The sequence below is a fragment of the Lampris incognitus genome, chromosome 6 (genome assembly GCF_029633865.1).
Source record: "Lampris incognitus isolate fLamInc1 chromosome 6, fLamInc1.hap2, whole genome shotgun sequence".
In the NCBI taxonomy this organism is placed as follows: domain Eukaryota; kingdom Metazoa; phylum Chordata; class Actinopteri; order Lampriformes; family Lampridae; genus Lampris; species Lampris incognitus.
In genome coordinates this window covers 42,584,021-42,593,979 of record NC_079216.1, presented here as the reverse complement: position 1 = coordinate 42,593,979, position 9,959 = coordinate 42,584,021, and positions in this window count along the sequence as shown.

The window sequence follows — 9,959 nt, the reverse complement described above, 5'->3', positions numbered from 1 at the left end:
AGCACAGCGGCTGCTCAGTCGCCGTACCAAAACACTACTGCCAACCAAGGCAAGCCTGTTACAGCCGAAAGTTGTGCAGGTGAAACAGGATTTACAAAATAACCAACAACAGCAGAGGGCATACAACGACAGGTCGGCTAAAGACTTGGACACGCTTGCCCCAGGTGAATGTGTGAGAGTTCAGCTTCTCGCACCCCACACTGGCTGGAGAGTGGGCAAGGTGCTGAGGCCGGTCGATAGGAGATCCTATGAGGTCCAGCTGCACACGGGTGGTGTCATCAGGAGAAATCGCAGACTCCTCAGGCATGCACCAGGGGCAATCTTCACTGACACTATGGACATGGAGATCAGCAGCCCCAGTCAGCCAGAGAGTGTTGAACCCGAACATTCAGAGAGTGTTCCTTCTCACAGTGTCTTAGCAGGAAACAAAACCAAGGACACTGGTGACAGGGCCAACCCTGTTACCACCAGATCAGGCCGCTCTGTTGTGCAGCCGCAGCGATACAAAGACTTTGTGACCTCACACAGATGAATGGATCTGTAGCACTAATGGACTTTGGGGGGGGGGGGCATGAATGAAAAAAAAAGGAAAAAAAGTGAATCACAAATGTTGTGTACATGTGTTCTTGTTCACCTGGTTATCTGCAAGTTGAGGTATTCATTTAAACATTGGTTATGTTAAACTGTGAAGAAAAGCCATAACACTTTGATACACAGTCGTTGATAATGTTCATTTTCATTAGGAGCTATAAGCAACTGATAAATATATGTCATTGTTAATATGAAAAACATTTTGAATGTTGATATTCGTACACTGTTAGTAGCAAAGAGTTGTGTTTGTATTTTATTGTTTACAGCAATAGACAATTAAAAATGTATTAAAGGTTCTAAAAAAAGAAGAAACTCTGAAAAGAGAAAGGATGTAACAATAGGAACTATTGTTAGGAACCATTGTTTAGTTCCTTGTTTACACAGGGGTCGTTTATGTTGTTGCACCTGGAATAACAGACCGAGCATGATGCATAACCTTACGTGCCGAAGTTATTATTAAAGTTTATAGCCCAGTGGGGTTGAAACGAGTTGTAAAGTCTCATTAGTAGAAGGAAACAACACACTTTAACACACACTGTGAATTCGGTCAGCATTTAAATGAAGCACCGAGAGACCAATTTGTTAGTGGTTTAAAGGTAGAGGCTATTCAGAGAAAGTTGCTCGCAGAACACAATCTGACTTTTGCAAAAGCATGTGAGCTGGCCTTATCTATGGAAATGGCGTCAAAGAATACGCTGGAGTTTGCCAGCAAACCAAGCGGAGCTGCAACTGTGAATAAGACAGATAAGAAGAGAACAAGCAAGGGTGCGTGGAGAAGCAAGTCGTCCACCAGCGAGTGGAAAAGCAAGCAACCTACCAGTGATAACTCTAGACCACAGAGAACAGAAACGCACCAACCCTGTTACCGATGTGGAGGTAACAACCATGCAGCTCAAGTATGTAGGTATAAAACCGAGACATGCCACGAGTGTTCCAAGGTAGGGCACATAGGAAGAATGTGTAAAACTAAAAATAGACAGGGACATACACAGTATGTGGCTGAAGACCACAGTCCAAGTGAGAGAGGAGATGGAAATGAGGATGAACTGTTTGGTGCGTATCCGATGAATAAAGTGTACTCCACGAATACAGTTGGTAATGGAAAAAGGACATTAAGGTCAATATTAAGTTAGAAGGAAACCCTGTAAACATGCAGCTTGACACAGGAGCTGCCGTAACCCTGGTATCTGAGATATTGTACAAAGAACATCTCTCACACCTGCCACTGAAAGAAAGTAAAGTGCGTCTGTCAACCTTTTCCGGTGAGAACATTCCCTTGATGGGCCAAGTGACTGTCAATGCGAAATATGACAACCAGAGTGGAGATTTACCTCTTGTGATTGTGAAAGGTGACAGACCAGCCCTCCTTGGCCGTAACTGGCTGGCCAATTTTAAACTAGACTGGGCAAGCATATTCTCAGTTACACCAGCAGGGGGCAGTGATAACACAGATGTAGAGGCAGTGTTACAGAGACACAAAGCAGTATTTGCTGAGGAGCCTGGCACTATTCGTGAATTTAAGGCAAATATCAAAGTGAAGCCAGATACAAAACCTGTCTTCAGAAAGGCAAGGCCAGTGCCATACACACTAAAAGACGCAGTTGAAAAAGAGCTAGATAGGCTGGAAAAAGCTGGTATTATCTCAAAGATAGACCATAGTCAGCGGGCTGCCCCGATAGGAGTTGTACCCAAATCAGACAAGTCAATTCGTATCTGTGGAGACTATAAAGTCACGGTTAATCAGAGTGTGGAAGAGGAGACCTATCCACTACCGAACGCCGAGGATCTCTTCGCCACACTGGCCGGGGACACTCTCTTTAGCAAATTAGATCTCTCACATGCCTACCAACAGCTTGAGTTAGAGAAGGACTCAGAGGTGTATTTAACAATAAATACCCACAGAGGACTATGTTTATCACAGACTTTCATATGGAGTGTCGAGTGCACCTTCTATGTTCCAGAATGTGATGGACCAGATACTACAAGGCTTAGAGCATGCGACCTGCTTCCTCGATGACATGCTAGTCACAGGCAGAACAAGAGAGGAGCACCTGAGGAACCTAGATGAGGTTTTGAGCCGACTGGAGAGCTACGGGGTAAGAGTGAAAAGAGCAAAATGTTACTTCATGCAGGAGAAAGTAGAGTACCTGGGGCATCTGATAGATAAAGAGGGACTTCACCCCACTGAGACAAAGGTTGCCGCCATCGTAAATGCACCCCAGCCCACAAACGTCACAGAGCTACGGTCATTCCTAGGACTGTTAAACTATTATGGCCGTTTCATGAAAGATCTGTCGACCGTATTGCAGCCACTACACCAACTCCTGAAGAAGGAAGTCGAATGGAAATGGACACCAGAGAGTGCAGCAGTATTCAAGGCTGCCAAAGAACAGTTAGTGAAAAGCTCAGTAGTAGTACACTACGACACGCAGAAACCACGGAGATTAGCTTGTGATGCGTCCCCTTATGGGATAGGTGCGGTAATGTCGCACATAATGGAAAATGGGGACGGGAAACCAATCGCCTTTGCGTCACGTACGTTGACAGAGGCAGAGAGTAAATATAGTCAGATAGAGAAGGAGGCGTTGGCCATATTTGGCGTGACCAAATTTCATAAATATCTCTATGGCCGCAAATTCAGTTTAATAACTGACCACAAACCCCTCCTTGCCATCTTAGGACCCAAGTCAGAAATCCCTACACTAGCCGCTTTGCGTATGCAGAGATGGGCACTGAGGCTTATGACTACAATATAGAGTACAGAACGTCAGCGGACAATGCAAATGCGGATGCGTTATCTAGACTGCCGGGGAAAGAAAAGGACAACACAGCGGAGGAGAACAGCATCTTTTATTTCTCATTAGTAGATGAGCTACCCGTGCAGGCTACAGAGATTGCACAGAGCACTCTCAAGGACCCAGTCCTATGCAAGGTATTGGAACTGACCAGGTCTGAATGGCCGAGTTACATTAACGATGACACACTGAAACCGTACTTCAACCGAAGGAATGAACTGTCTGTGGAACAAGGATGCATTCTGTGGGGAATTCAAATTATCATCCAACCAGCACACTGAGAACGACTACTGTACGACCTACACCAAGGGCACCCCGGAGGGTGCAGGATGAAAAGTTTGGCGAGGGGCTATTTATGGTGGCCTCAGTTGGACAGTGATATCGAACGTGCAGTGCAGTAATGTGATGCTTGTCAGACTATGAGGAAACTACCAGCAGTAGCACCACTACACTGCTGGCAGTGGCCTACGAGAGTGTGGCAGAGGCTACATATTGACTTTGCAGAGAAGGATCAGCAACACTTCCTAGTGTTAGTAGACAGTCATTCAAAATGGCTTGAGTTGATCCCCATGGCAACAACTACCGCCGCCAAAACGATCGAAGTGCTGCGGAGCATCTTTTCATCCTACGGTCTTCCTGAGGAGATCGTCTCGGACAACGGTCCACAATTCACCTCGCTGGAGTACAAAACATTCCTGAAAAGCAACGGCATTAAGCAGACCTTGGTGCCAGCTTACCATCCTGCTTCTAATGGTGCCGCAGAGAGAGCAGTCCAGACGGTGAAAGCTTCACTTCTGAAACAGCTGCTCGATGAGAAGAAACAAAACGTCACTATTACAGTGAAACACAGGCTCGCCAACTTCCTGTTGTCATACAGGACCACACCACACAGCGTTACAGGTTGCACACCAGCAGAACTGTTCCTCAAACGTCAGCCTAGGACCAGGTTCAGCCTGCTGAAGCCAGACCTCGCTCGAGTGGTGGGCGCCAAACAACAAAAGCAGAAGGACTATTATGACCAACCCGCCTCGAAGCTGAGACATCTGTCAGAGGGGGACTCAGTACTGATCCGAAACTTCCGTGGAGGAAAGGAGAGGTGGACGAAAGGGACAGTGGAAAAGAGACTCGGACCAGTCACCTACCTGGTGTGGAATGGAGTGAACCGACGTTCAGTCCACGTTGACCATCTGCTGTTCGACCGACCCTCCAGTCCTCCTGAGGCATTTCAGTTTCAGGATGACCAGATGGGCATCAGCAACACCTACCCTGCAGTTGCGGATTTGGGGGGGAAAGGCACACTTGGAGCCGTAGGTGCTAGCCCGCACTCACCTGAAGATACACCCGTTCCAAGGATGCAGGCTCCGGAGAAGCTTGCAACACCCTTACGAGGTTCGGTGGGCAAGGCCGTGTCGCCTCCTCACCGACCATCCACTTCCCCTGAGGTGGTTGAGCGCCAGTACCCTCAGAGAGAGAGGGCACCTCCAAAACGACTGTCTCTGTAAGATCAGCCAAGTTCCTGAATAAAAGAGTTCCTGAGAGACTAAATTGTTCAACTCCTGTTCAGAAAAAATGTGAAAGAGTTCCTGAGACTGATATGTAAATGGGCAAATGTGGGTCGAAGTGGGTTGTGTAACCAGTAATGACCAAGTAAAAGATGTTGAAAGTAATTTGCCATATCAGCATGTTTTAGAGTGATAATATTTTATTAGGGGAACTTCATAGTTTAAGGGGGAGGAGTGTAGTATACTGATAATGATAATCATTAGTAGACCAACAGCGCTACCTAGTGGTGGTTAAGCTAGGCTCTCATATACCCCGGATGTTGACTGCTGCGCGAGTTGGAGAGTTACAATAAAGAGGACCAGACGTTGGGAATTGGTCTCCGGCTCAAATCACTGTTATGGATATATTAGCAGTATAAGATACATCCAGATAATATAGAGAATATATTACAGTCCAGAACACCTGACCTCTTAGTTATCTCCTTATCAGAAATACATCCTGTGTATAGATTACTTACCAGGCTAACTGACCCTGAGGGAGTGATCCCAATTAGGGATTTCAGTGTAGTGTTACTTTTATAATGGGAGTATGTCATGGTGTTCAAAACCTCCGAACTAGCTGTCTCGATGCGGATCTCTGTGCAGTCTAGTATCACTCTTGTCTTTGGGTAGAATTCCCCGAATACTGGTGGCATTAGCTCGTCTACTGCTGCTCTACTAAGACGTATTGGGAGGATCCCTAACATAAAGAGCAAATAGTTGGCCCACATCGTACAGTTCCTGCTGACTGTGGCCGGCGACACATTGAATCGTACAGATAAATCCAGAGCAAAAAAGCCCTGCCTCACACGGCACAGGAATAGGAAAAACTGATCAATCAGCGATAAATGCTCTGCATGGAAGCCAGACACAGAAATGTGTTCTAGGTTATGGCTGTTCCTTTGCATTTGAGTCCATTGCACCATGGACTCTGCAGTAGGCTGTAAAGCTAGGAAGAGTGCTTTGAGGGTGTGGTAATCCTTAAAACCAGTGTAAAACCTGATCAGATTGGGCGCACACTGGAAGCGTTCTAGACCAAAACGCTCACTTTTCAGCTTTTTATTTTCGTCCTCCAGGAAAGCGATGCGTTTCTTTACTGCGTCAAGCTGGTCTTCCACAGAAAGGGGCTTCACGTCGTTGTCATGATCAGGTAGAGTCGCCCAAACCTCACTGGACACATGAGGATATGTCATACATGTGGGAAGCAATATAAATCCACACATTTTCCTGTTATCAAGATGATGTGTTAGAACAGAGCTATCCACTATTGAAAGATTAGTGAATATATATATATATATACACTACCGTTCAAAAGTTTGGGATCACCCAAACAATTTTGTGTTTTCCATGAAAAGTCACACTTATTCACCACCATATGTTGTGAAATGAATAGAAAATAGAGTCAAGACATTGACAAGGTTAGAAATAATGATTTGTATTTGAAATAAGATTTTTTTTACATCAAACTTTGCTTTCGTCAAAGAATCCTCCATTTGCAGCAATTACAGCATTGCAGACCTTTGGCATTCTAGCTGTTAATTTGTTGAGGTAATCTGGAGAAATTGCACCCCACGCTTCCAGAAGCAGCTCCCACAAGTTGGATTGGTTGGATGGGCACTTCTTTGAGCAGATTGAGTTTCCGGAGCATCACATTTGTGGGGTCAATTAAACGCTCAAAATGGCCAGAAAAAAGAGAACTTTCATCTGAAACTCGACAGTCTATTCTTGTTCTTAGAAATGAAGGCTATTCCATGCGAGAAATTGCTAAGAAATTGAAGATTTCCTACACCGGTGTGTACTACTCCCTTCAGAGGACAGCACAAAGCGGCTCTAACAAGAGTAGAAAAAGAAGTGGGAGGCCGCGTTGCACAACTGAGCAAGAAGATAAGTACATTAGAGTCTCTAGTTTGAGAAACAGACGCCTCACAGGTCCCCAACTGGCATCTTCATTAAATAGTACCTGTTAGAGCCTGTTTGTGCTGTCCTCTGAAGGGAGCAGTACACACCGGTGTAGGAAATCTTCAATTTCTTAGCAATTTCTCGCATGGAATAGCCTTCATTTCTAAGAACAAGAATAGACTGTCGAGTTTCAGATGAAAGTTCTCTTTTTCTGGCCATTTTGAGCGTTTAATTGACCCCACAAATGTGATGCTCCAGAAACTCAATCTGCTCAAAGAAGTGCCCATCCAACCAATCCAACTTGTGGGAGCTGCTTCTGGAAGCGTGGGGTGCAATTTCTCCAGATTACCTCAACAAATTAACAGCTAGAATGCCAAAGGTCTGCAATGCTGTAATTGCTGCAAATGGAGGATTCTTTAACGAAAGCAAAGTTTGATGTAAAAAAAATCTTATTTCAAATAAAAATCATTATTTCTAACCTTGTCAATGTCTTGACTCTATTTTCTATTCATTTCACAACATATGGTGGTGAATAAGTGTGACTTTTCATGGAAAACACGAAATTGTTTGGGTGATCCCAAACTTTTGAACGGTAGTGTATATATATATATATATATATATATATATATATATATATATTATACAATGCAGTAATCTACATGTTTGAAAAATTGTATTGTACTGACAGTAACAACTCACCTTTCTCCCTCATGTTCCTCTTCATGTTCCTCTTCATCTTCTTCCGCTATTAAGTCACCAATGCGACTACAAACAGGAGCAAACATTTTTCAACATCAAACTTCTGTCTTCTTTCTAATGTTTTAGTCACAGTGAAACTGGTCACCCCAATATTATTTAACTGGCTGTACATGGTGCAACCTCTGCAGCTCAATGCATACAGTAACGTTAAATGTACATGCAACCTCTGCAGCTCAATGCATACAGCAGGCCTACATGTACATAATGTCTGTTGCAATAATAGCAGGAGGAGTAAACATTTAGCCATATGGCTAAATTCAACTGTGTCAGTTGAATTTAGGATGGTACACAGCAGTACGACATGTTGCTTCCAGTAGTGCTTTCAATTAAGTAAGAAGGGGGCGTGGCGAAGTTCCCACCGCTTGGTTTTTTTTTAAATCCAAGATGGCCGCGGCGTGAAATGGGCGTATTCCCCCTCCCCACCGAGTAGGCGCCCAGAGGAGGCGCTAGTGCAGCGACCAGGACACATACCCACATCCGGCTTCCCACCCACAGACACGGCCAATGGTGTCTGTAGGGACACCCGACCAAGCCGGCGGTAACGCGGGAATTCGAACCAGTGATCCCTGCGTTGATAGGCAATGGAATAGACCGTCACGCTACCTAGACACCCCTTACTTTTAATCTTTGACCATGTATAAGCTATACTATGTTTACACTGCTTGGATGGATGCTTTGCTTTGGGCTCGTGTAGCAGGTCAAAGGTGGTGCTATGAAGGGTCTTCTCCTGTGTGAACTAGTGAAGGCCTGTTGTTAAATGTTGGCGGATGGCGGAGGAATGTGTGGGAGGCTCATTCGAGTGTAGCGGGGTCTGAAGGAACGTCTTTATGCATGCTTCAGGTAATCCCGTTCTGAAGGAACGGTCCTGGAGAATTACGAGCTGGAAAATAAGGAAGAAGGGAGACGTGGCCTATGTACTCTTTGAGCAAGTTCTGTTACCCATACAGTGATACTCAAAGTGTGGTCCGCGGACCACCTCCGCGAACGCCCCCAAGTGGTCCGCGGGAGGATTGCAAAAAAACCCGTGTTTCTCAAATCGCCTTCATCTGCGTTCCAATGCAAAGTTACGAGTACAGCTGTTTTCTAAATGTTTTCTAAATTAAAAGTGAATCAAAATGTAGCCTAAATAAGCCTAAGAATTTTGTTCAATTTGTCGAAAGCAAACCTGCGTTTTGAGTCATGTCTCTTCAGTTAGCCTGTGTTACCTAGGTTACCTAGTTAGCTTCCATTCCAATAACAGGATTTTCATATCAAAGACCTCCTGACTATTGTGAAAATTAAGTAGAATCTAACAAAGAGTGAAGTGAACCGTTCAAAATACAAACATCATGGATCGGTGGCTGAAGAGAAAATCCGGAGAAACGACGAACAATGTAAGCAACAAGGTGCAAAGACTTCCTTCTCACATTGAGCGCGTCAGTGTTAGCATGGAGTCCCATAGTGCTAACAGTTTGCAGCAGGAGCTAGCTAGCACAACACTCTGAAAAAGCCACTGCAAAAGTGAAACGTAAATACAGTAGCGATTACATTCAATTTGGATTTTTCTGGACTGGAGATGCTGAGGATCCAAAACCTCATTGTGTTGTGTGCTATGACATATTAGCTAATGAAGCAATGAAACCTGCCAAACTCAAGCGTCACTTCGAGTCAAAACACAAAGGAATACACCTCGAAACCTGTGCAATTTTTTGAGAGAAAACGTGAAGAGCTTGAGCGACACACGAGAAAGGAAGCCACACAGTTTTTTATGCCAGGGGAAAACGCGAAAGCTACCGCAGCCTCATACAAGGTCCCCCTACTCATTGCGAAAGCTGGCAAACCTCACTCAATCGGCGAGACCTTGGTTAAGCCAGCTGCAAAGGTTATGGCCAACATAATGCTAGGGTAGAAAGCAAGTGAGGAACTTTACAAAGTACCTCTGTCCAATGATACAGTCAAGGGCGAATAACATCCATGGCTGCAAATGTCCAAGATCAGCTGGTGACACGTCTGCGTCGACGTGTCAGAGTCTTTTTTTCTCTCTCCAACTGGACGAGTCCACGGACATCGGTAACGAGGCTATTCTCCTCTGCTTTGTGCGGTACATACATGCGGGTGCTGTTCACGATGATTTTCTTTTCTGTCAATCCCTACCAACCAACACCACAGTAGAGGCGATATTTGAGTCCCTAAATAACTTCATTGTGCAGAATAACATTGACTGGAAGAGGTGTGCTGGCGTGTGCACTGACGATGCCACGGCGATGACAGCCAAACACAAGTAGTCCATGGGCCAGACGATATTTCGGTACACTCAAGGTGGCAAAACTTACTTATAATTTTTGAAAGGATCCATGTCTGTAGATGATATTTTGGTATGATAACCATTCCTGAG